This window comes from Oncorhynchus keta, chromosome 19, assembly GCF_023373465.1.
Source record: "Oncorhynchus keta strain PuntledgeMale-10-30-2019 chromosome 19, Oket_V2, whole genome shotgun sequence".
Lineage (NCBI taxonomy): Eukaryota > Metazoa > Chordata > Actinopteri > Salmoniformes > Salmonidae > Oncorhynchus > Oncorhynchus keta.
In genome coordinates this window covers 3,550,926-3,576,823 of record NC_068439.1, presented here as the reverse complement: position 1 = coordinate 3,576,823, position 25,898 = coordinate 3,550,926, and the positions used below count along the sequence as shown (strand labels likewise).

At 46.4% G+C, this 25,898-nt stretch overlaps 2 long non-coding RNA genes across 2 annotated transcripts; both read left to right on the top strand.

Annotated features, from left to right (window-relative positions):
- The first annotated feature begins 3,600 nt into the window (after nt 1-3,600).
- On the top strand, nt 3,601-5,492 carry LOC127909130 (uncharacterized). The gene is made up of 3 exons (XR_008069833.1): nt 3,601-4,380; nt 4,585-4,796; nt 5,032-5,492. It is a non-coding gene; the product is annotated as an uncharacterized LOC127909130 (long non-coding RNA).
- Nucleotides 5,493-17,472: 11,980 nt separating this feature from the next.
- On the top strand, nt 17,473-18,018 carry LOC127909608 (uncharacterized). The gene is made up of 3 exons (XR_008072198.1): nt 17,473-17,578; nt 17,609-17,788; nt 17,909-18,018. It is a non-coding gene; the product is annotated as an uncharacterized LOC127909608 (long non-coding RNA).
- The last annotated feature ends 7,880 nt before the right edge of the window (nt 18,019-25,898 follow it).

The following is a 25,898-nucleotide window of genomic DNA, read 5'->3' as shown; positions in this document are numbered from 1 at the left end:
GAACATGGACAATGAAGCTGGATTCCAGAACATGTCAATGAAGCTGGATTCCAGAACATGGACAATGAAGCTGGATTCCAGAACATGGACAATGAAGCTGGATTCCAGAACATGTCAATGAAGCTGGATTCCAGAACATGGACAATGAAGCTGGATTCCAGAACATAACAATGAAGCTGGATTCCAGAACATGGACAATGAAGCTGGATTCCAGAACATGGACAATGAAGCTGGATTCCAGAACATGACAATGAAGCTGGATTCCAGAACATGACAATGAAGCTGGATTCCAGAACATGAACAATGAAGCTGGATTCCAGAACATGGACAATGAAGCTGGATTCCAGAACATGGACAATGAAGCTGGATTCCAGAACATGGACAATGAAGCTGGATTCCAGAACATGGACAATGAAGCTGGATTCCAGAACATGGACAATGAAGCTGGATTCCAGAACATAGACAATGAAGCTGGATTCCAGAACATGGACAATGAAGCTGGATTCCAGAACATGGACAATGAAGCTGGATTCCAGAACATGACAATGAAGCTGGATTCCAGAACATGACAATGAAGCTGGATTCCAGAACATGGACAATGAAGCTGGATTCCAGAACATGGACAATGAAGCTGGATTCCAGAACATGGACAATGAAGCTGGATTCCAGAACATGGACAATGAAGCTGGATTCCAGAACATGGACAATGAAGCTGGATTCCAGAACATGGACAATGAAGCTGGATTCCAGAACATGGACAATGAAGCTGGATTCCAGAACATGACAATGAAGCTGGATTCCAGAACATGGACAATGAAGCTGGATTCCAGAACATGGACAATGAAGCTGGATTCCAGAACATGACAATGAAGCTGGAGGCCTGAACATGGTATGAGTTCCCTGAAGCAGTCTTGCAGGTTTACTGAAAGGAAGAAGAATGACTGTAGCAGGGAAGGTCTTGTCTGGTTCTACAAACTGACTGGCTACTACTGGTCTATTCAACTCTTAATTGAAACCCCACTCTTAGTGGATCACCAGGCTGGTAGAAACACGTATTGAAGCTGGGAAGGTTTGATCTAGATTTCTAGGCCCACTCTCTACCTCGACTAGTCACCTCCTGCTCCTGCATTGGTCTGCTCTGGTTTTCAATAAACTCATACAACTGAGGGATCCTTTCCACTGTTTGTTTTCCCTCCTGTTGTAGCCTAGTGGTTAGAGTGTAGAGGCGGCAGGGTAGCCTAGTGGTTAGAGTGTAGAGGCGGCAGGGTAGCCTAGTGGTTAGAGTGTAGAGGCGGCAGGGTAGCCTAGTGGTTAGAGTGTAGAGGCGGCAGGGTAGCCTAGTGGTTAGAGTGTAGAGGCGGCAGGGTAGCCTAGTGGTTAGAGTGTAGAGGCGGCAGGGTAGCCTAGTGGTTAGAGTGTAGAGGCGGCAGGGTAGCCTAGTGGTTAGAGTGTAGAGGCGGCAGGGTAGCCTAGTGGTTAGAGTGTAGAGGCGGCAGGGTAGCCTAGTGGTTAGAGTGTAGAGGCGGCAGGGTGGCCTAATGGTTAAAGCGTTTGACTGGTAACCGGAAGGTTGCAAGTTCAAATCCCCGAGATGACAAGGTACAAATCTGTCGTTCTGCCCCTGAACAAGGCAGTTAACCCACTGTTCCTAGGCCGCTATTGTAAATAAGAATTTGTTCTTGACTTACCTAGTTAAATAAAGGTAAAACAAATATTTAAAAAGACAACATGTCTCATTACCTCATGACTGGTGCTCTTGCGCAACCTTATCAGATTGCCTCCCCCAGCTCATCTTGAAAACCTTGCTGAAAGCTTTATCATAGCTTTGACAGCAGAGGTGTTGGTGGCATCGCAATTACTCCTGTGCAGCTTCAATTGGAAATGATTAAGCGGATCATAGCAAAACAGTGTTTACGCTCCGATTCCCGGCTCCTGCATTATAATCTCCCAATTATCGGGAAAGGTTCTGCAAAGGCAAGCAGCTGGGAGTTTGGTGAGGGCGGGAACAGACGGGGAGACAACGCCCGCTTTGCTTTTCAAACTTTTCAGATGTAAACATCAGCAGAAAAAGGACCGTGATCGTGACAGGAAGGGGAGGGGTGAGAGGAAGGGGAGGGGTGAGAGGAGCTGTTGCGTGAGAGTGAATAACGTCTTGTGATGTGAGTGATGGAGTCAAGAGGTCAGAGAGAATTCCCACTAGGGAGGAAGATGAGAGGAAGATGGGAGGAAGATGGGAGGAAAGGTGAGAGGAAAATGGTTGTAGGGTGGGAGGAAGATGAGAGTAAGGTGGGAGGAAGATGAGAGTAAGGTGGGAGGAAGATGGGAGGAAGGTGGAAGGTGAGAGGACGATGGAGGAAGATGAGAGGACGATGGAGGAAGGTGAGAGGAAGATGGGAGGAAGATGAGAGGAAGATGAGAGGAAGGTGGGAGGAAGATGACAGTAAGGTGGGAGGAAGATGGGAGGAAGGTGGAAGGTGAGAGGACGATGGAGGAAGATGAGAGGACGATGGAGGAAGGTGAGAGGAAGATGAGAGGAAGGTGGGAGGAAGGTGAGAGGAAAATGGGAGGAAGTTGAGAGGAAGGTGGGAGGAAGATTGGAGGAAGCTGAGAGGAAGCTGAGAGGAAGGTGAGAGGAAGATGGGAGGAAGGTGAGAGGAAGGTGGGAGGAAGATGAGATATGGGAAATGTGGATAAATTGGTGTAGTGTCTGTGTGCCATATTTGACACTTTCCCCGTTTGAAGACCCTCTCCAACGGTCAGGTTGAAGAACCTCTCTCCAGCAGTCAGGTTGAAGACCCTCTCTCCAACGGTCAGGTTGAAGACCCTCTCCAGCGGTCAGGTTGAAGACCCTCTCTCCAACGGTCAGGTTGAAGACCCTCTCTCCAGCGGTCAGGTTGAAGAACCTCTCCAACGGTCAGGTTGAAGACCCTCTCTACAACGGTCAGGTTGAAGACCCTCTCTCCAACGGTCAGGTTGAAGGCCCTCTCTCCAACGGTCAGGTTGAAGAACCTCTCCAACGGTCAGGTTGAAGACCCTCTCTCCAATGGTCAGGTTGAAGACCCTCTCCAACGGTCAGGTTGAAGACCCTCTCTCCAACGGTCAGGTTGAAGACCAGCGGTCAGGTTGAAGACCCTCTCTCCAGCAGTCAGGTTGAAGACCCTCTCTCCAGCGGTCAGGTTGAAGACCCTCTCTCCAGCGGTCAGGTTGAAGACCCTCTCCAACGGTCAGGTTGAAGACCCTCTCCAGCGGTCAGGTTGAAGACCCTCTCTCCAGCGGTCAGGTTGAAGACCCTCTCTCCAGCGGTCAGGTTGAAGACCCTCTCCAACGGTCAGGTTGAAGACCCTCTCCAGCGGTCAGGTTGAAGACCCTCTCCAGCGGTCAGGTTGAAGACCCTCTCTCCAGCGGTCAGGTTGAAGACCCTCTCTCCAGCTGTCAGGTTGAAGACCCTCTCCAGCGGTCAGGTTGAAGACCCTCTCTCCAGCTGTCAGGTTGAAGACCCTCTCCAGCTGTCAGGTTGAAGACCCTCTCTCCAGCTGTCAGGTTGAAGACCCTCTCCAGCGGTCAGGTTGAAGACCCTCTCCAACAGTCAGGTTGAAGACCCTCTCTCCAGCGGTCAGGTTGAAGACCCTCTCCAGCAGTCAGGTTGAAGACCCTCTCCAGCGGTCAGGTTGAAGACCCTCTCCAACAGTCAGGTTGAAGACCCTCTCTCCAGCGGTCAGGTTGAAGACCCTCTCTCCAGCGGTCAGGTTGAAGACCCTCTCCAGCAGTCAGGTTGAAGACCCTCTCTCCAGCGGTCAGGTTGAAGACCCTCTCCAGCGGTCAGGTTGAAGACCCTCTCTCCAGTGGTCAGGTTGAAGACCCTCTCTCCAACGGTCAGGTTGAAGACCCTCTCTCTCCAATGGTCAGGTTGAAGACCCTCTCCAACGGTCAGGTTGAAGACCCTCTCTCCAACGGTCAGGTTGAAGACCCTCTCTCCAGCGGTCAGGTTGAAGACCCTCTCTCCAGCAGTCAGGTTGAAGACCCTCTCTCCAGCGGTCAGGTTGAAGACCCTCTCTCCAGCGGTCAGGTTGAAGACCCTCTCCAACGGTCAGGTTGAAGACCCTCTCCAGCGGTCAGGTTGAAGACCCTCTCTCCAGCGGTCAGGTTGAAGACCCTCTCTCCAGCGGTCAGGTTGAAGACCCTCTCCAACGGTCAGGTTGAAGACCCTCTCCAGCGGTCAGGTTGAAGACCCTCTCCAACGGTCAGGTTGAAGACCCTCTCTCCAGCGGTCAGGTTGAAGACCCTCTCTCCAGCGGTCAGGTTGAAGACCCTCTCTCCAGCGGTCAGGTTGAAGACCCTCTCTCCAGCGGTCAGGTTGAAGACCCTCTCTCCAGCGGTCAGGTTGAAGACCCTCTCCAGCGGTCAGGTTGAAGACCCTCTCTCCAGCGGTCAGGTTGAAGACCCTCTCCAGCGGTCAGGTTGAAGACCCTCTCCAGCGGTCAGGTTGAAGACCCTCTCTCCAGCGGTCAGGTTGAAGACCCTCTCCAGCAGTCAGGTTGAAGACCCTCTCCAGCGGTCAGGTTGAAGACCCTCTCCAACAGTCAGGTTGAAGACCCTCTCTCCAGCGGTCAGGTTGAAGACCCTCTCTCCAGCGGTCAGGTTGAAGACCCTCTCCAGCAGTCAGGTTGAAGACCCTCTCTCCAGCGGTCAGGTTGAAGACCCTCTCCAGCGGTCAGGTTGAAGACCCTCTCTCCAGTGGTCAGGTTGAAGACCCTCTCTCCAACGGTCAGGTTGAAGACCCTCTCTCCAGCGGTCAGGTTGAAGACCCTCTCTCCAGCAGTCAGGTTGAAGACCCTCTCCAGCGGTCAGGTTGAAGACCCTCTCCAGCAGTCAGGTTGAAGACCCTCTCTCCAGCAGTCAGGTTGAAGACCCTCTCCAGCGGTCAGGTTGAAGACCCTCTCTCCAGCGGTCAGGTTGAAGACCCTCTCCAGCGGTCAGGTTGAAGACCCTCTCTCCAGCGGTCAGGTTGAAGACCCTCTCTCCAGCGGTCAGGTTGAAGACCCTCTCCAGCAGTCAGGTTGAAGAACCTCTCCAGCGGTCAGGTTGAAGACCCTCTCTCCAGCAGTCAGGTTGAAGACCCTCTCCAGCGGTCAGGTTGAAGACCCTCTCCAGCAGTCAGGTTGAAGACCCTCTCTCCAGCGGTCAGGTTGAAGACCCTCTCTCCAGCGGTCAGGTTGAAGACCCTCTCTCCAGCGGTCAGGTTGAAGACCCTCTCCAGTGGTCAGGTTGAAGACCCTCTCTCCAGCGGTCAGGTTGAAGACCCTCTCCAGTGGTCAGGTTGAAGACCCTCTCCAACAGTCAGGTTGAAGACCAGACAGACAGGAACTTTAATTTTTCATTCCAGTCAGGCACAGCAAAGTAGCGTTCACAGTCTAAATTAGCCACGTCATTAACGTGTGTTTTCAGATCACCGACATAATTCAACGCACACACACACACACACACACACACACACACACCACACACACCACACACACACACACCACACACACCACACACACACACACACACACCACACCACACACACACACACACACACACACACACACACACACACACACACACACACACACACACACACACACACCACACACCACACCACCCCCCCCCCACACACACACACACACACACACACACACAGCTTCCCCATGGCAATAGGCAGCCCATATGTCTCTATCTACATCAGGGACCTGCCTAGGGTTTTACATACCAGCAGATCTGATTATCTGATATGGAAAGACAGACTGCCATCTCTCTGGAGAAGGTTTAGGTCTAGGCTGATTTGTTTTTGAGTCCCAGGCAAACGCTGAGATATTACTAAGTAGGCAGAGTTAACATACTAAATCAGACACATTTGTTTTCCAATGAAGATTTAAAATCACCTACGTAATTCAGTTTAGAAAAAAGTACCCCAAATTTTTTTTTATTTAAATCTTTTGAAACCAATCACTATATTGTTCTGCCAATCTGGTTCTACCACTCACTTGGTAATTGCTTTTACAATTGTATCACTTTTAAAGCTGAAGCTTATCTCAACAGTGTGAATATAATGTCAACCCCGGTCCCTATCGTGACTTGATGGAAAAAGGCAAAGATTGAATTTCCCTGGTGATTTCACGGGCTGAGCAACGACAGTGGAGTCACGTCATCTTCAACTTATTGACGTTCACTTCCTGTAACCGTGCTGCTGTTTTCGGATCAGTTTCCTATCATTTCGGATCAGTTTCCTGTAATTTCGGATCAGTTTCCTGTCATTTCTGATCAGTTTCCTGTCATTTCTGATCAGTTTCCTGTCATTTCGGATCAGTTTCCTGTCATTTCTGATTAGTTTCCTGTCATTTCTGATCAGTTTCCTGTCATTTTTGATCAATTTCCTGTCATTTCGGATCAGTTTCCTGTCATTTCTGATCAGTTTCCTGTCATTTCTGATCAGTTTCCTGTCATTTTCGGATCAGTTTCCTGTAATTTCAGATCAGTTTCCTGTCATTTCGGATCAGTTTCCTGTCATTTCGGATCAGTTTACTGTCATTTCTGATCAGTTTCCTGTCATTTCAGATCAGTTTCCTGTCATTTCAATGACAATTAATCAGAGAGGTGTAACAGAGTTGTAGAGGGTATCATCACCTTCCAGTCACTATCTCCTCATAGACAGTAGTAGAGGGTATCTCCCCATAGACAGTAGTAGAAGGTATCTCCTCATAGACAGTAGTAGAGGGTATCTCCCCATAGACAGTAGTAGAGGGTATCTCCTCATAGACAGTAGTAGAGGGTATCTCCCCATAGACAGTAGTAGAGGGTATCTCCCCATAGACAGTAGTAGAGGGTATCTCCTCATAGACAGTAGTAGAGGGTATCTCCTCATAGACAGTAGTAGAAGGTATCTCCCCATAGACAGTAGTAGAGGGTATCTCCCCATAGACAGTAGTAGAGGGCATCTCCTCATAGACAGTAGTAGAGGGCATCTCCCCATAGACAGTAGTAGAGGGTATCTCCTCATAGACAGTAGTAGAGGTATCTCCTCATAGACAGTAGTAGAGGTATCTCCTCATAGACAGTAGTAGATCTCCCCATAGGTATCTCCTCATAGACAGTAGTAGAGGGTATCTCCCATAGACAGTTGTAGAGGGTATCTCCTCATAGACAGTAGTAGAAGGCATCTCCTCATAGACAGTAGTAGAGGTAGTATCTCCTCATAGACAGTAGTAGAGGGTATCTCCTCATAGACAGTAGTAGAGGGACAGTATCTCCCCATAGACAGTAGTAGAAGGCATCTCCTCATAGACAGTAGTAGAGGGTATCTCCTCATAGACAGTATCTCCTCATAGACAGTAGTAGAGGTCTCCTCATAGACAGTAGTAGAGGGTATCTCCTCATAGACAGTAGTAGAAGGCATCTCCTCATAGACAGTAGTAGAGGGTATCTCCTCATAGACAGTAGTAGAGGGTATCTCCTCATAGACAGTAGTAGAGGGTATCTCCTCATAGACAGTAGTAGAGGGTATCTCCTCATAGACAGTATCTCCTCATAGACAGTAGTAGAAGGTATCTCCTCATAGACAGTAGTAGAGGTATCTCCTCATAGACAGTAGTAGAGGGTATCTCCTCATAGACAGTAGTAGAGGGTATCTCCTCATAGACAGTAGTAGAGGGTATCTCCTCATAGACAGTAGTAGAAGGTATCTCCTCATAGACAGTAGTAGAGGTATCTCCTCATAGACAGTAGTAGAGGTAGTATCTCCTCATAGACAGTAGTAGAGGGTATCTCCTCATAGACAGTAGTAGAGGGTATCTCCTCATAGACAGTAGTAGAAGGCATCTCCTCATAGACAGTAGTAGAGGGTATCTCCTCATAGACAGTAGTAGAGGGTATCTCCTCATAGACAGTAGTAGAGGGTATCTCCTCATAGACAGTAGTAGAGGGTATCTCCTCATAGACAGTAGTAGAAGGTATCTCCTCATAGACAGTAGTAGAGGGTATCTCCTCATAGACAGTAGTAGAGGGTATCTCCTCATAGACAGTAGTAGAGGGTATCTCCTCATAGACAGTAGTAGAGGGTATCTCCTCATAGACAGTAGTAGACAGCTCCCCATAGACAGTGTAGACCCCTATCCCTCATAGACAGTAGCACACATCACCCATAGACAGTAGTAGAGGGTATCTCCTCATAGACAACTGCAAGACAGCACAGACCCCTACCCACTGCGATGTGCACACACACCCACACCCTCACCAACAAATGCACACACACACACACACACACACACACACACACACACACACACACACACACACACACACACACACACACACAGCTTCCCCATGGCAATAGGCAGCCCATATGTCCCTATCTACATCAGGGACCTGCCTAGGGTTTTACATACCAGCAGATCTGATTATCTGATATGGAAGGACAGACTGCCAATGTCTCTGGAGACGGTTTAGGTCTAGGCTGATTTGACAGACTGCCATCTCTATGGAGGAAGCTTCAGGCTGATTTGAGAGACTGACATCTCTATGGAGAAGGTTTAGGTCTAGGCTGATTTGAGAGACTGCCATCTCTATGGAGAAGGTTTAGGTCTAGGCTGATTTGAGAGACTGACATCTCTATGGAGGAAGCTTCGGTGTAGGCTGATTTGAGAGACTGACATCTCTATGGAGGAAGCTTCGGTGTAGGCTGATTTGAGAGACTGCGATCTCTCTGGAGGAAGCTTCAGGCTGATTTGAGAGACTGCCATCTCTATGGAGAAGGTTTAGGTCTAGGCTGATTTGAGAGACTGCCATCTCTATGGAGGAAGCTTCGGTGTAGGCTGATTTGAGAGACTGCCATCTCTCTGGAGGAAGCTTCAGGCTGATTTGAGAGACTGCCATCTCTATGGAGAAGGTTTAGGTCTAGGCTGATTTGAGAGACTGCCATCTCTCTGGAGGAAGCTTCAGGCTGATTTGAGAGACTGACATCTCTATGGAGAAGGTTTAGGTCTAGGCGGATTTGAGAGACTGACATCTCTATGCAGAAGGTTTAGGTCTAGGCTGATTTGAGAGACTGCCATCTCTCTGGAGAAGGTTTAGGTCTAGGCTGATTTGAGAGACTGCCATCTCTATGGAGAAGGTTTAGGTCTAGGCTGATTTGAGAGACTGACATCTCTATGGAGGAAGCTTCGGTGTAGGCTGATTTGAGAGACTGCCATCTCTATGGAGGAAGCTTTGGTGTAGGCTGATTTGAGAGACTGCCATCTCTCTGGAGGAAGCTTCAGGTTGATTTGAGAGACTGCCATCTCTATGGAGGAAGCTTCAGGCTGATTTGAGAGACTGACATCTCTATGGAGAAGGTTTAGGTCTAGGCTGATTTGAGAGACTGCCATCTCTCTGGAGGAAGCTTCAGGCTGATTTGAGAGACTGACATCTCTATGGAGAAGGTTTAGGTCTAGGCTGATTTGAGAGACTGACATCTCTATGGAGAAGGTTTAGGTCTAGGCGGATTTGAGAGACTGACATCTCTATGCAGAAGGTTTAGGTCTAGGCTGATTTGAGAGACTGCCACCTCTCTGGAGAAGGTTTAGGTCTAGGCTGATTTGAGAGACTGCCATCTCTCTGGAGAAGGTTTAGGTCTAGGCTGATTTGAGAGACTGCCATCTCTATGGAGAAGGTTTAGGTCTAGGCTGATTTGAGAGACTGACATCTCTATGGAGGAAGCTTCGGTGTAGGCTGATTTGAGAGACTGCCATCTCTATGGAGGAAGCTTTGGTGTAGGCTGATTTGAGAGACTGCCATCTCTCTGGAGGAAGCTTCAGGCTGATTTGAGAGACTGACATCTCTATGGAGAAGGTTTAGGTCTAGGCTGATTTGAGAGACTGCCATCTCTATGGAGAAAGCTTCGGTGTAGGCTGATTTGAGAGACTGCCATCTCTATGGAGGAAGCTTCGGTGTAGGCTGATTTGAGAGACTGCCATCTCTATGGAGGAAGCTTCGGTGTAGGCTGATTTGAGAGACTGCGATCTCTCTGGAGGAAGCTTCAGGCTGATTTGAGAGACTGCCATCTCTATGGAGTAAGCTTCAGGCTGATTTGAGAGACTGACATCTCTATGGAGAAGGTTTAGGTCTAGGCTGATTTGAGAGACTGACATCTCTCTGGAGGAAGCTTCAGGCTGATTTGACAGACTGACATCTCTATGGAGGAAGCTTCAGGCTGATTTGAGAGACTGACATCTCTCTGGAGGAAGCTTCAGGCTGATTTGAGAGACTGACATCTCTCTGGAGGAAGCTTCAGGCTGATTTGACAGACTGACATCTCTATGGAGGAAGCTTCAGGCTGATTTGACAGACTGACATCTCTCTGGAGGAAGCTTCAGGCTGATTTGAGAGACTGACATCTCTCTGGAGGAAGCTTCAGGCTGATTTGAGAGACTGACATCTCTCTGGAGGAAGCTTCAGGCTGATTTGAGAGACTGACATCTCTGTGGAGGAAGCTTCAGGCTGATTTGTCCTATGTTTAGATATTTGTCTTCGTGTCACGGACAGTTTTAATCATGTCTAGACATTTTCTCCAGCCATTCCTACCCATAAGGGCTCTCTGTGAGTATTGAAATGGAAACTATCTTTGTTTGGTTGGGGGGCTAAAACCTAACCATGCAGCTTCCCTGTTTTACCTACTTGAGATTAGTAACAAGCCCTTTCAGTTGATTCCAGTGCTTTGCTATAGCCCATCTGAATCTGAAAGAAAGCAGTCCAGGAGGTTCCTCTATATTTGTGTTAGCAGATGAGAAGAGGTGGAGAGGAGGAGAGAAGGATAGGAGAGAAGGATATGAGAGAAGGAGAGGAGAGGAGGAAAGGAGGAGAGAAGGAGAGGAGAGGGGGAGAGAAGGAGAGGAGAGGAGGAGAGGAGAGAAGGAGAAGAGGAGAGAAGGAGAGGAGAGGAGGACAAAAGGAGAGGAGAGGAGGACAGAAGGAGAGGAGAGGAGGTGATAGAAGGTGGAGAGAAGAGGAGAGAAGGATAGGAGAGGAGGAGAGAAGGATAGGAGAGGAGGAGAGAAGGATAGGAGAGGAGGAGAGAAGGAGAGGAGAGAAGGATAGGAGAGGAGGAGAGGAGAGAAGGATAGGAGAGGAGGAGAGAAGGAGAGGAGAGGAGGAGAGGAGAGAAGGAGAGGAGGAGAGAAGGAGAGGAGAGGAGGACAAAAGGAGAGGAGAGGAGGACAGAAGGAGAGGAGAGGAGGCGATAGAAGGTGGAGAGAAGAGGAGAGAAGGATAGGAGAGGAGGAGAGAAGGATAGGAGAGGAGGAGAGAAGGATAGGAGAGGAGGAGAGAAGGATAGGAGAGGAGGAGAGAAGGAGAGGAGAGAAGGAGAGGAGAGGAGGAGAGAAGGATAGGAGAGGAGGAGAGAATTAGAGGAGAGGAGAGAAGGAGAGGAGGAGAGAAGGAGAGGAGAGGAGGAGAGGAGATAAGGAGAGGAGGAGAGAAGGAGAGGAGAGGAGGACAAAAGGAGAGGAGAGGAGGACAGAAGGAGAGGAGAGGAGGCGATAGAAGGTGGAGAGAAGAGGAGAGAAGGATAGGAGAGGAGGAGAGAAGGAGAGGAGGAGAGAAGGATAGGAGAGGAGGAGAGAAGGAGAGGAGAGGAGGAGAGAAGGATAGGAGAGGAGGAGAGAAGGAGAGGAGAGGAGGAGAGGAGGAGAGAAGGAGAGAAGGACAAAAGGAGAGGAGGATATAGAAGGTGGAGAGAAGAGGAGAGAAGGATAGGAGAGGAGAAGACAAGGATAGGAGAGGAGGAGAGAAAGATAGGACCCTAACCCTAACCATTCACTGACCATTCACAAACCATTCACTAACCATTCACTAACCATTCACGAACCAGTCACTAACCAGTCACTAACCATTCACTAACCATTCACTAACCAGTCACTAACCAATCACTGCATGCCGAGCAACTGGAGAGAGTTTAGAACCCTGTGGTGTTCTGTGGGTTTGAGTCAAGCCTTTATTTCCCGCGAGAGACACAGCAACCAGTCTGTTTTCCTTTCTGTTGATGAGCTGTGTGTTCATCATTATCTCTCTCGCTGTGAGTGTGAGTGTGTGTGTTATCCAGAGATCAGCTACTTGGGTGTGTTGTAGTGTGTGTGTTATGATCCAGAGATCAGCTACTTGGGTGTGTTGTAGTGTGACTGTGTGTTATCCAGAGATCAGCTACTTGGGTGTGTTGTAGTGTGTGTGTTATGATCCAGAGATCAGCTACTTGGGTGTGTTGTAGTGTGACTGTGTGTGTTATCCAGAGATCAGCTACTTGGATGTGTTGTAGTGTGACTGTGTGTGTTATCCAGAGATCAGCTACTTGGGTGTGTTGTAGTGTGAGTGTGTGTGTTATCCAGAGATCATCTACTTGGGTGTGTTGTAGTGTGAGTGTGTGTGTTATCCAGAGATCAGCTACTTGGGTGTGTTGTAGTGTGTGTGTTATCCAGAGATCAGCTACTTGGGTGTGTTGTAGTGTGTGTGTTATCCAGAGATCAGCTACTTGGGTGTGTTGTAGTGTGTGTGTTATCCAGAGATCAGCTACTTGGGTGTGTTGTAGTGTGTGTGTTATCCAGAGATCAGCTACTTGGGTGTGTTGAGATCAGCTACTTGGGTGTGTTGTAGTGTGTGTTATCCAGTTGTAGTGTGTGTGTTATCCAGAGATCAGCTACTTGGGTGTGTTGTAGTGTGTGTGTTATCCAGAGATCAGCTACTTGGGTGTGTTGTAGTGTGTGTGTTATCCAGAGATCAGCTACTTGGGTGTGTTGTAGTGTGAGTGTGTGTTTATCCAGAGATCATCTACTTGGGTGTGTTGTAGTGTGAGTGTGTGTGTATCCAGAGATCAGCTACTTGGGTGTGTTGTAGTGTGAGTGTGTGTGTTATCCAGAGATCAGCTACTTGGGTGTGTTGTAGTGTGTGTGTTATCCAGAGATCAGCTACTTGGGTGTGTTGTAGTGTGTGTGTTATCCAGAGATCAGCTACTTGGGTGTGTTGTAGTGTGACTGTGTGTGTTATCCAGAGATCAGCTACTTGGGTGTGTTGTAGTGTGAGTGTGTGTGTTATCCAGAGATCAGCTACTTGGGTGTGTTGTAGTGTGACTGTGTGTGTTATCCAGAGATCAGCTACTTGGGTGTGTTGTAGTGTGAGTGTTATCCAGAGATCAGCTACTTGGGTGTGTTGTAGTGTGAGTGTTATCCAGAGATCAGCTACTTGGGTGTGTTGTAGTGTGAGTGTTATCCAGAGATCAGCTACTTGGGTGTGTTGTAGTGTGAGTGTTATCCAGAGATCAGCTACTTGGGTGTGTTGTAGTGTGAGTGTTATCCAGAGATCAGCTACTTGGGTGTGTTGTAGTGTGAGCAGAAACCTACACGAAGGTGTATTTTATTCAGCCAAAGATAGAATATGATCCACATTCAGAGTTTCTGGGAAAATGGTGAAGTAATGTAATAATGGCGTATTGAAGATCACGATTCATCATTTTAGACCTGCAAGGTTTCTCTTTTAGTCTCAGCTGTGCTGCTGGTTTTGCAAAATATATTTTTAAATGAAAAATGTAGAGAGAGGGAGAGGGGGAGAGGGGAGAGGGAGAGAGAGAGAGACAGAGAGAGGGAGAGAGGGAGAGGGGAGAGGGAGAGAGAGAGAGACAGAGAGAGGGAGAGAGAAAGAGAGGGAGAGAGACAGAGAGAGACAGAGAGAGAGAGAGAGAGAGAGAGAGAGAGAGAGAGAGAGAGAGAGAGAGAGAGAGAGAGAGAGAGAGAGAGAGAGAGAGAGAGAGAGAGAGAGAGAGAGAGAGAGAGAGAGAGCGAAAGAGAGACAGAGAGAGAGAGACAGAGAGACAGAGAGAGAGAGAGCCCTAGTTTAGGCCAGGGCCCTGATCCCTTTCATATCTAGTGCATAGAGCTATGATCTCTGGGCCCTGAAAGACTTTCTCCTCAATGAACCTTTACAATGGCACATCCTTTCCACCAACACCCCATGTTACGCTAATTCCCCTGGAGCGAAATAGGTGTTATTTAACACCTGTAGATTCGGTTAATGGTGTTCAAGACTAAATGAGTGACGCAAAAGGTCAACGTTCACATGCTATAGTTTGGATAGAATCTCCTCTTCAATCTCAACGTGTTACTCAATAGCAACATTGATCAAAGTTGATCCAGATTTAAATTATGTTTGGTCCTTCAGGTCTACTTTCTAAATATCAATGATACGACTGAGCTCCTCCCTTATCAACTTGTCCTGTAGTTTACTGAGCTCCTCCCATATCAACTTGTCCTGTAGTTTACTGAGCTCCTCCCATATCAACATGTCCTGTAGTTTACTGAGCTCCTCCCATATCAACATGTCCTGTAGTTTACTGAGCTCCTCCCTTATCAACATGTCCTGTAGTTTACTGAGCTCCTCCCATATCAACTTGTCCTGTAGTTTACTGAGCTCCTCCCTTATCAACTTGTCCTGTAGTTTACTGAGCTCCTCCCATATCAACTTGTCCTGTAGTTTACTGAGCTCCTCCCTTATCAACTTGTCCTGTAGTTTACTGAGCTCCTCCCATATCAACATGTCCTGTAGTTTACTGAGCTCCTCCCATATCAACTTGTCCTGTAGTTTACTGAGCTCCTCCCATATCAACTTGTCCTGTAGTTTACTGAGCTCCTCCCTTATCAACTTGTCCTGTAGTTTACTGAGCTCCTCCCATATCAACATGTCCTGTAGTTTACTGAGCTCCTCCCTTATCAACTTGTCCTGTAGTTTACTGAGCTCCTCCCATATCAACATGTCCTGTAGTTTACTGAGCTCCTCCCATATCAACATGTCCTGTAGTTTACTGAGCTCCTCCCATATCAACATGTCCTGTAGTTTACTGAGCTCCTCCCATATCAACTTGTCCTGTATTTACTGTCCTCATGTCCTGTAGTTTACTGAGCTCCTCCCATATCAACATGTCCTGTAGTTTACTGAGCTCCTCCCATATCAACTTGTCCTGTAGTTTACTGAGCTCCTCCCTTATCAACTTGTCCTGTAGTTTACTGAGCTCCTCCCTTATCAACTTGTCCTGTAGTTTACTGAGCTCCTCCCATATCAACAGGTCCTGTAGTTTACTGAGCTCCTCCCATATCAACAGGTCCTGTAGTTTACTGAGCTCCTCCCATATCAACAGGTCCAGTGTTGGAGGAGGCAGAGGGGAGAGACTCTGATGAGTGATAATGTTTAAGCTGCAAACCAACCAATTTATTATAATACCATTTTTTGAGAGCTTGGAGCGGTTTTGAATATTAATTCTGTATTTCTGTTTTAGCTATAGCTCACATTGAATTCCCCACCCTCCCAAATGGTTTCTTAAGAACACATTATATAATTGTTTATTGCAAGAAGAGAATGTCCCCTTTTTTACTTTAAATAATTCAATATATTAATGTACATTACATGACATTTTTATTATATTATATATTATTATTATATTATATATTATTATTATATTATTATGACATTATTATTATATTATATATTATTATTATATGTATACATATGGACATGACTTATCAGAGAGGCAGATGGTTTTCCTGTAAGCAACGTTGTTTCCCCCTGTAACAGATCCTGTAGGGGCTGATGTCAACATAGTTGGTTTCTTTTTATATTTCTATATTGTATGTCTATCAGTTTTCCTTTTCATAGACCTTATGAAACACACAGCAGTAGAGACCGGGAGAACCTACCAGGAGAACCTACCAGGAGAACCTACCAGGAGAACCTACCAGGAGAACCTACCAGGAGAGATCTCGAAGCCTCAGCAAAAAACTAGTGGAGACAGGACCGACCCTAGTCTTTTGGGGGCCCCAACACCTCGTAGGCAAAACATGTTCGTGGTTCCCCTCTTGGTCGGGGCCCCCCTACCTGCCTCGGTGGCCCTAAGCATCTGCTTGTGTCTCTTACTGGACGGGCAATGAGCGCCAAACAGACCAGACATGCAGGACAGAGGGTTTTGCTGGTGACCGAAGGTTTTTTTGGGGGGGGAAACGAAGGAGTGTACAAAACATGGACTGAAACAGAAACTGTCAACGGAAAAAGTGGAACGACCTTTAAGAAAAGAGTATAAAGTTAAAGAACAAACAACTTTTTTTGTACAGAGATATATTTTTATGGAAATACATTTGTAATATAAAAAAGACGAGAACTGGATTGACATATCTGTATATGTTATTATAATTTGTTTCAATATTGTAGTATAAATGCTAGTGGGAATATAAAAAAAAATCTATCTATATATATACAAAGAGGAAAATAGAAACAAAGATTTTTTGTTTTGTAAAATGTAAAAAATATTGTACATACAAGTTTCCATACATTCTATCCACATGAGACCCACCATGGCTTGTCTGCTGAACTTGTTCTTGTCTATATACGAATCATTGCCTTGTGTCCAAGATCATTCTACTTTCTTGAACTGGAAACTTATTTTTCATTTTTTTGGGGGGGGAATAAAAAAAATCAATAAAAAAATCAATTGTTCATTTACGTTGTGTAATATTGCACCGTGAAGATACCCAATGATCACAGCATTTTATGATTAGTGATTGAGTTGTAGACTAGGAAAATGTACGCATGGAGCCAACATCCACAGCATTTACTGTGATTGCGATCTCTGCAAACTTCCAGAACATTGCCTTTGGAAAAAAGGCACATTGTCGACAGTGAAATGTGTTTGTCTACAATGCGCATTTCATTGGATCCCTGTCGTCCGTCTGACTGAACACAGCAGTCCATTGATGTTAATTTGGGAATACTGTATTGCAGAGTGAAGACACAAAGTATCATAGAAGGTTGACTTTATGATTTATGTTGCTTATTGAATACAGAAGAACAATAAAGTGGTAAAATATATCATATTGTTGTGAGGTAACGTTTGTTCACGTCTGTATGAAGATATAAAAAAAACTGTTTGGAATTTTTATTCAATACAGCAGTAAACTTCTTGTATTATCCAGTCGTGAGGAACCCGGTCTCATCAACCTGAGGAACCCGGTCTCATCAACTTGAGGAACCCGGTCTCATCAACCTGAGGAACCCGGTCTCATCAACCTGAGGAACCCGGTCTCATCAACTTGAGGAACCCGGTCTCATCAACCAGAGGAACCCGGTCTCATCAACCAGAGGAACCCGGTCTCATCAACCTGAGGAACCCGGTCTCATCAACCAGAGGAACCCGGTCTCATCAACCAGAGGAACCCGGTCTCATCAACCAGAGGAACCCGGTCTCATCAACCAGAGGAACCCGGTCTCATCAACCAGAGGAACCCGGTCTCATCAACCAGAGGAACCCGGCCTCATCAACCAGAGGAACCCGGACTGTTGGTACTGTTGGTGTGTAGAGGTCACAGAGAGGTACTGTTGGTGTGTAGAGGTCACAAAGAGGTACTGTTGGTGTGTAGAGGTCACAGAGAGGTACTGTTGGTGTGTAGAGGTCACAGAGAGGTACTGTTGGTGTGTAGAGGTCACAGAGAGGTACTGTTGGTGTGTAGAGGTCACAGAGAGGTACTGTTGGTGTGTAGAGGTAACAGAGAGGTACTGTTGGTGTGTAGAGGTCACAGAGAGGTACTGTTGGTGTGTAGAGGTCACAGAGAGGTACTGTTGGTGTGTAGAGGTCACAGAGAGGTACTGTTGGTGTGTAGAGGTCACAGAGAGGTACTGTTGGTGTGTAGAGGTCACAGAGAGGTACTGTTGGTGTGTAGAGGTCACAGAGAGGTACTGTTGGTGTGTAGAGGTCGCAGAGAGGTACTGTTGGTGTGTAGAGGTAACAGAGAGGTACTGTTGGTGTGTAGAGGTAACAGAGAGGTACTGTTGGTGTGTAGAGGTAACAGAGAGGTACTGTTGGTGTGTAGAGGTCACAGAGAGGTACTGTTGGTGTGTAGAGGTCACAGAGAGGTACTGTTGGTGTGTAGAGGTCACAGAGAGGTACTGTTGGTGTGTAGAGGTCACAGAGAGGTACTGTTGGTGTGTAGAGGTCACAGAGAGGTACTGTTGGTGTGTAGAGGTTACAGAGAGGTACTGTTGGTGTGTAGAGGTCACAGAGAGGTCTATTGGTGTGTAGAGGTTACAGAGAGGTACTGTTGGTGTGTAGAGGTTACAGAGAGGTACTGTTGGTGTGTAGAGGTCAAATTCTCGAGCTTGGTTGAATATTCTCTAGCAAGGTTGAATATTCTCTAGCTAGGTTGAATATTCTCTAGCTAGGTGTAATATTATCGAGCTATGTTTAATATTCTCTAGCAAGGTTGAATATTCTCTAGCTAGGTGTAATATTAGCGATCTAGGTTTAATATTCTCTAGCTAGGTTGAATATTCTCTAGCGAGGTTTAATATTCTTTATCTATAATAAATGTTTTATCGTAATGAAAACAGACAAAAATCCATTAAATTAAATGATAATTGATTATACATGATAACCACATGTATACAATATATCTAAGAAAGAACAATGTTATTGTGAACTGGTTACTCAATCCACTTAAGTTAGAATTCCATTCTACCACCAGCTGCCCCAACACAACACAACAACAACACAACAATATACAATAAAGAGAGTGTGTGTGTGTGTGTGTGTGTGTGTGTGTGTGTGTGTGTGTGTGTGTGTGTGTGTGTGTGTGTGTGTGTGTGTGTGTGTGTGTGTGTGTGTGTGTGTGCGAGTGTGTGCGTGTGTGTGCGTGTGTGTGTGTGCGTGCGTGTGTGTGACTGAAGAAGGGTCTCCTTTACCTTTTTGAGTGCCACCACTTGCTAACGGTCTAAAATGTTACTTCTGGGACACCAGTTACCACGGCAACCTCCCACCAGCCACTGTGGCAGGTACAGTTGAAAAATCTACCAATCTGATTTGTTTTTGTTTTACTAAAAATGACACCAAAAAAAACAGATCTTTCTAACAATTCTAAAACAATAAATGTTTTACTAGTAAGAAGTAATGTGGTGTATTGTTTAATAAAAAAATAAAAACAATTGTGACCTGAGCCTTTCACCCAAATATGACATCGGAAACAAAAAACTGTCACCTGCCCCTTTATGGGTGGGAGGTTGCCGTGGTAATACAACTGGAGTCATGATACTGAGAGTCTGACTAGTCTCTTCCCTAGCAGTGTAAAAATGTAAACATTTGAAAAACAACCTAGCTTGTGAACAAAACCCCCTGAATAGCCAAGAACAATTTTCTCACTTCATTAGAATTCCGTTTCGAGTCAATTAAACAAACTTTTTTATGCCTGTGTGCAGCGCTTCTATTAATAAATCTGTCTCTCATACATTTTACAGATTCAGGTCAGGGAGATACAAGCATATTCTCTAGAATACCATAGTTGCCACACATAGCCTACTGACAACGCAAATGCCAAAGCATCTCCCGGCACAGGAAACCTCAGCTACGAGCCGACGGGCCTTAGACAGGCTGGGAGAGAGTCAAATGTACATTCTAATAGGCCTATTTGCCTGACATTGGAGCAATATTCTAATATTATATATATATTCATATCCTAAATAATGGCATATGCGATGCCTAGCCAGCCATATCATTGCTTGAAACCTGGATGGTTTACATCTATTTTTATCCAGAACACTGCAGCCCACCTGGTTCACGTTCTCTCGTGTCAAATCAAATGATATTGGTCACATACGTGTTTAGCAGATGTTATTGCGGGTGAAGCGAAATGCTTGTAAAACGTCACCCCGCTCCTCCACACACTCCGCTGGCTTCCAATCAGAGCTCACATCCACTACAAGACCACGGTGTTTACCTATGGAGGAACAGCCCCTCCCTAACTTCAGGCTACGATCAAACCCTAAACCATCTATTGGCCCTCCCACTCCCAGTGGAGGAACAGCCCCTCCCTAACTTCAGGCTACGATCAAACCCTAAACCATCTATTGGCCCTCCCACTCCCAGTGGGGAACAGCCCCTCCCTAACTTCAGGCTACGATCAAACCCTAAACCATCTATTGGCCCTCCCACTCCCAGTGGAGGAACAGCCCCTCCCTAACTTCAGGCTACGATCAAACCCTAAACCATCTATTGGCCCTCCCACTCCCAGTGGGGAACAGCCCCTCCCTAACTTCAGGCTATGATCAAACCCTAAACCATCTATTGGCCCTCCCACTCCCAGTGGAGGAACAGCCCCTCCCTAACTTCAGGCTACGATCAAACCCTAAACCATCTATTGGCCCTCCCACTCCCAGTGGAGGAACAGCCCCTCCCTAACTTCAGGCTACGATCAAACCCTAAACCATCTATTGGCCCTCCCACTCCCAGTGGAGGAACAGCCCCTCCCTAACTTCAGGCTATGATCAAACCCTAAACCATCTATTGGCCCTCCCACTCCCAGTGGAGGAACAGCCCCTCCCTAACTTCAGGCTACGATCAAACCCTAAACCATCTATTGGCCCTCCCACTCCTAGTGGAGGAACAGCCCCTCCCTAACTTCAGGCTACGATCAAACCCTAAACCATCTATTGGCCCTCCCACTCCTAGTGGAGGAACAGCCCCTCCCTAACTTCAGGCTATGATCAAACCCTAAACCATCTATTGGCCCTCCCACTCCCAGTGGAGGAACAGCCCCTCCCTAACTTCAGGCTATGATCAAACCCTAAACCATCTATTGGCCCTCCCACTCCCAGTGGAGGAACAGCCCCTCCCTAACTAAAGGCTATGATCAAACCCTAAACCATCTATTGGCCCTCCCACTCCCAGTGGAGGAACAGCCCCTCCCTAACTTCAGGCTATGATCAAACCCTAAACCATCTATTGGCCCTCCCACTCCCAGTGGAGGAACAGCCCCTCCCTAACTAAAGGCTATGATCAAACCCTAAACCATCTATTGGCCCTCCCACTCCCAGTGGAGGAACAGCCCCTCCCTAACTTCAGGCTATGATCAAACCCTAAACCATCTATTGGCCCTCCCACTCCCAGTGGAGGAACAGCCCCTCCCTAACTTCAGGCTACGATCAAACCCTAAACCATCTATTGGCCCTCCCACTCCCAGTGGAGGAACAGCCCCTCCCTAACTTCAGGCTATGATCAAACCCTAAACCATCTATTGGCCCTCCCACTCCCAGTGGAGGAACAGCCCCTCCCTAACTTCAGGCTACGATCAAACCCTAAACCATCTATTGGCCCTCCCACTCCCAGTGGAGGAACAGCCCCTCCCTAACTTCAGGCTACGATCAAACCCTAAACCATCTATTGGCCCTCCCACTCCCAGTGGAGGAACAGCCCCTCCCTAACTTCAGGCTATGATCAAACCCTAAACCATCTATTGGCCCTCCCACTCCCAGTGGAGGAACAGCCCCTCGCTAACTTCAGGCTATGATCAAACCCTAAACCATCTATTGGCCCTCCCACTCCCAGTGGAGGAACAGCCCCTCCCTAACTTCAGGCTATGATCAAACCCTAAACCATCTATTGGCCCTCCCACTCCTAGTGGAGGAACAGCCCCTCCCTAACTTCAGGCTATGATCAAACCCTAAACCATCTATTGGCCCTCCCACTCCTAGTGGAGGAACAGCCCCTCCCTAACTTCAGGCTACGATCAAACCCTAAACCATCTATTGGCCCTCCCACTCCTAGTGGAGGAACAGCCCCTCCCTAACTTCAGGCTATGATCAAACCCTAAACCATCTATTGGCCCTCCCACTCCCAGTGGAGGAACAGCCCCTCCCTAACTTCAGGCACTGATTTGACTATTAGCAGAGATTAGAGGTGCGTTCAAGATGATTGGACGAGAGATAAGAGGAGCGTTCAAGATGATTGGACGAGAGATTAGAGGAGCGTTCAAGATGATTGGACGAGAGATAAGAGGAGCTTTCAAGATGATTGGACGAGAGATTAGAGGAGCTTTCAAGATGATTGGACGAGAGATAAGAGGAGCTTTCAAGATGATTGGACGAGAGATTAGAGGAGCGTTCAAGATGATTGGACGAGAGATTAGAGGAGCATTGAAGACTAATGAGCTCTTACGATTCTCAATTTCAAATCGTGACCCTCCTGACCCCTGATACTCTGTGATCTGTGTAATGCTTTCTGACGTCCTCATGAGTCAAATCGACGACGGTCTGAAAGTTCGAAGACATTTTAAGATTAGTCAGAAACGGATTACCCATGAGCACAGTGGTATAATTTCCATTTATAATGTTCTACATTAGTTTAAACATTCACTATGAATTGATGAATGTTTGAATTATTGTCAAATTAACTTTTTTTTTATGATAAATGCGATGTCGGCCATGACCTTCAAAACCTTCTGCTGGGAGCCGTGGTTGTCCAAAATGTAATTATATTCTAGTAAATAGTAAAACATGGGAGGGATGGAGGGATGTAGGGAAAGCGAGAAAAAGAAAGAAAGAGAGAGAGAGAAAGACCCTCCAAATCCCCCCAAGTGTCAAGGCCTTGGGCTGAGCTAATATGGTGTGAAATCATCCCTTTGCTCTTCCTCCGGGCTCTGGAGCCTCGGTGTAAACCAGTGATGGAGGGATTGACAAAGCAGAGAGAGAGAGGAGCATTATATTATTATATTTATATATATGATATTATGTATTTGCTCTGACAGTGGATTGGGTCAGCGGGAGGCCTGCTTACTTCCGTCGGAGCGGTCGATAGAGTGTTGGAGGAAATCTGAGCTGTAGACATTATTATCTGAGGAAAGAACCTTCTCTTGCCTGGCTCTCTGTCATCACTTCCTGCCTGGCTCTCTGTCATCACTTCCTGCCTGGCTCTCTGTCATCACTTCCTGCCTGGCTCTCTGTCATCACTTCCTGCCTGGCTCTCTGTCATCACTTCCTGCCTGGCTCTCTGTCATCACTTCCTGCCTGGCTCTCTGTCATCACTTCCTGCCTGGCTCTCTGTCATCACTTCCTGCCTGGCTCTCTGTCATCACTTCCTGCCTGGCTCTCTGTCATCACTTCCTGCCTGGCTCTCTGTCATCACTTCCTGCCTGGCTCTCTGTCATCACTTCCTGACAACATGGAGACCTGAATCAACACCAAGCTAGGAGTAACCCTTTGCAGAACTAATTTGTTTCTTTAGATTTAAGACTTTAACTATACTTAAATTTGTTAACTGCATTAAAGTGTATTTTTCCAGTGAGTCTAAAGACTTTGTGAAGGAGAGAGAGACAGAGAGAGAGTGAAGGAGAGAGAGAGACCATTGACTGTCTGCTAATGAAAGACAGTTTCCTATTAAACAAAGAATTAGAACCCATCCCAGGTAGAAAAAGCAACGCTGAGTCACCAATTAGCTGCTTACAATCTCATCACAACATATTGAGGCATGATGAGACAATATGCTGATTCTTCCCCATTAGTTACTGTCTCATCATGCCTCAATATGCTGATTCTTCCCCATTAGTTACTGTCTCATCATGCCTCAGCATATTGAGGCATGATGAGACAGTAACTAATGGGGAAGAATCAGCATATTGAGGCATGATGAGACAGTAACTAATGGGGAAGAATCAGCATATTGAGGCATGATGAGACAGTAACTAATGGGGAAGAATCAGCATATTGAGGCATGATGAGACAGTAACTAATGGGGAAGAATCAGCATATTGAGGCATGATGAGACAGTAACTAATGGGGAAGAATCAGCATATTGAGGCATGATGAGACAGTAACTAATGGGGATGAGTCAGCATATTGAGGCATGATGAGACAGTAACTAATGGGGAAGAATCAGCATATTGAGGCATGATGAGACAGTAACTAATGGGGAAGAATCAGCATATTGAGGCATGATGAGACAGTAACTAATGGGGAAGAATCAGCATATTGAGGCATGATGAGACAGTAACTAATGGGGAAGAATCAGCATATTGAGGCATGATGAGACAGTAACTAATGGGGATGAGTCAGCATATTGAGGCATGATGAGACAGTAACTAATGGGGAAGAATCAGCATATTGAGGCATGATGAGACAGTAACTAATGGGGATGAGTCAGCATATTGAGGCATGATGAGACAGTAACTAATGGGGAAGAATCAGCATATTGAGGCATGATGAGACAGTAACTAATGGGGAAGAATCAGCATATTGAGGCATGATGAGACAGTAACTAATGGGGAAGAATCAGCATATTGAGGCATGATGAGACAGTAACTAATGGGGAAGAATCAGCATATTGAGGCATGATGAGACAGTAACTAATGGGGATGAGTCAGCATATTGAGGCATGATGAGACAGTAACTAATGGGGATGAGTCAGCATATTGAGGCATGATGAGACAGTAACTAATGGGGATGAGTCAGCATATTGAGGCATGATGAGACAGTAACTAATGGGGATGAGTCAGCATATTGAGGCATGATGAGACAGTAACTAATGGGGATGAGTCAGCATATTGAGGCATGATGAGACAGTAACTAATGGGGATGAGTCAGCATATTGAGGCATGATGAGACAGTAACTAACGGGGAAGAATCAGCATATTGAGGCATGATGAGACAGTAACTAATGGGGAAGAATCAGCATATTGAGGCATGATGAGACAGTAACTAATGGGGAAGAATCAGCATATTGAGGCATGATGAGACAGTAACTAATGGGAAGAATCAGCATATTGAGGCATGATGAGACAGTAACTAATGGGGATGAGTCAGCATATTGAGGCATGATGAGACAGTAACTAATGGGGAAGAATCAGCATATTGAGGCATGATGAGACAGTAACTAATGGGGAAGAATCAGCATATTGAGGCATGATGAGACAGTAACTAATGGGGAAGAATCAGCATATTGAGGCATGATGAGACAGTAACTAATGGGGAAGAATCAGCATATTGAGGCATGATGAGACAGTAACTAATGGGGATGAGTCAGCATATTGAGGCATGATGAGACAGTAACTAATGGGGATGAGTCAGCATATTGAGGCATGATGAGACAGTAACTAATGGGGATGAGTCAGCATATTGAGGCATGATGAGACAGTAACTAATGGGGATGAGTCAGCATATTGAGGCATGATGAGACAGTAACTAATGGGGATGAGTCAGCATATTGAGGCATGATGAGACAGTAACTAATGGGGATGAGTCAGCATATTGAGGCATGATGAGACAGTAACTAATGGGGATGAGTCAGCATATTGAGGCATGATGAGACAGTAACTAATGGGGATGAGTCAGCATATTGAGGCATGATGAGACAGTTACTAATGGGGAAGAATCAGCATATTGAGGCATGATGAGACAGTAACTAACGGGAAGAATCAGCATATTGAGGCATGATGAGACAGTAACTAATGGGGATGAGTCAGCATATTGAGGCATGATGAGACAGTAACTAATGGGGAAGAATCAGCATATTGAGGCATGATGAGACAGTAACTAATGGGGATGAGTCAGCATATTGAGGCATGATGAGACAGTAACTAATGGGGAAGAATCAGCATATTGAGGCATGATGAGACAGTAACTAATGGGGAAGAATCAGCATATTGAGGCATGATGAGACAGTAACTAATGGGGATGAGTCAGCATATTGAGGCATGATGAGACAGTAACTAATGGGGATGAGTCAGCATATTGAGGCATGATGAGACAGTAACTAATGGGGATGAGTCAGCATATTGAGGCATGATGAGACAGTAACTAATGGGGATGAGTCAGCATATTGAGGCATGATGAGACAGTAACTAATGGGGATGAGTCAGCATATTGAGGCATGATGAGACAGTAACTAATGGGGATGAGTCAGCATATTGAGGCATGATGAGACAGTAACTAATGGGGATGAGTCAGCATATTGAGGCATGATGAGACAGTAACTAATGGGGAAGAATCAGCATATTGAGGCATGATGAGACAGTAACTAACGGGGAAGAATCAGCATATTGAGG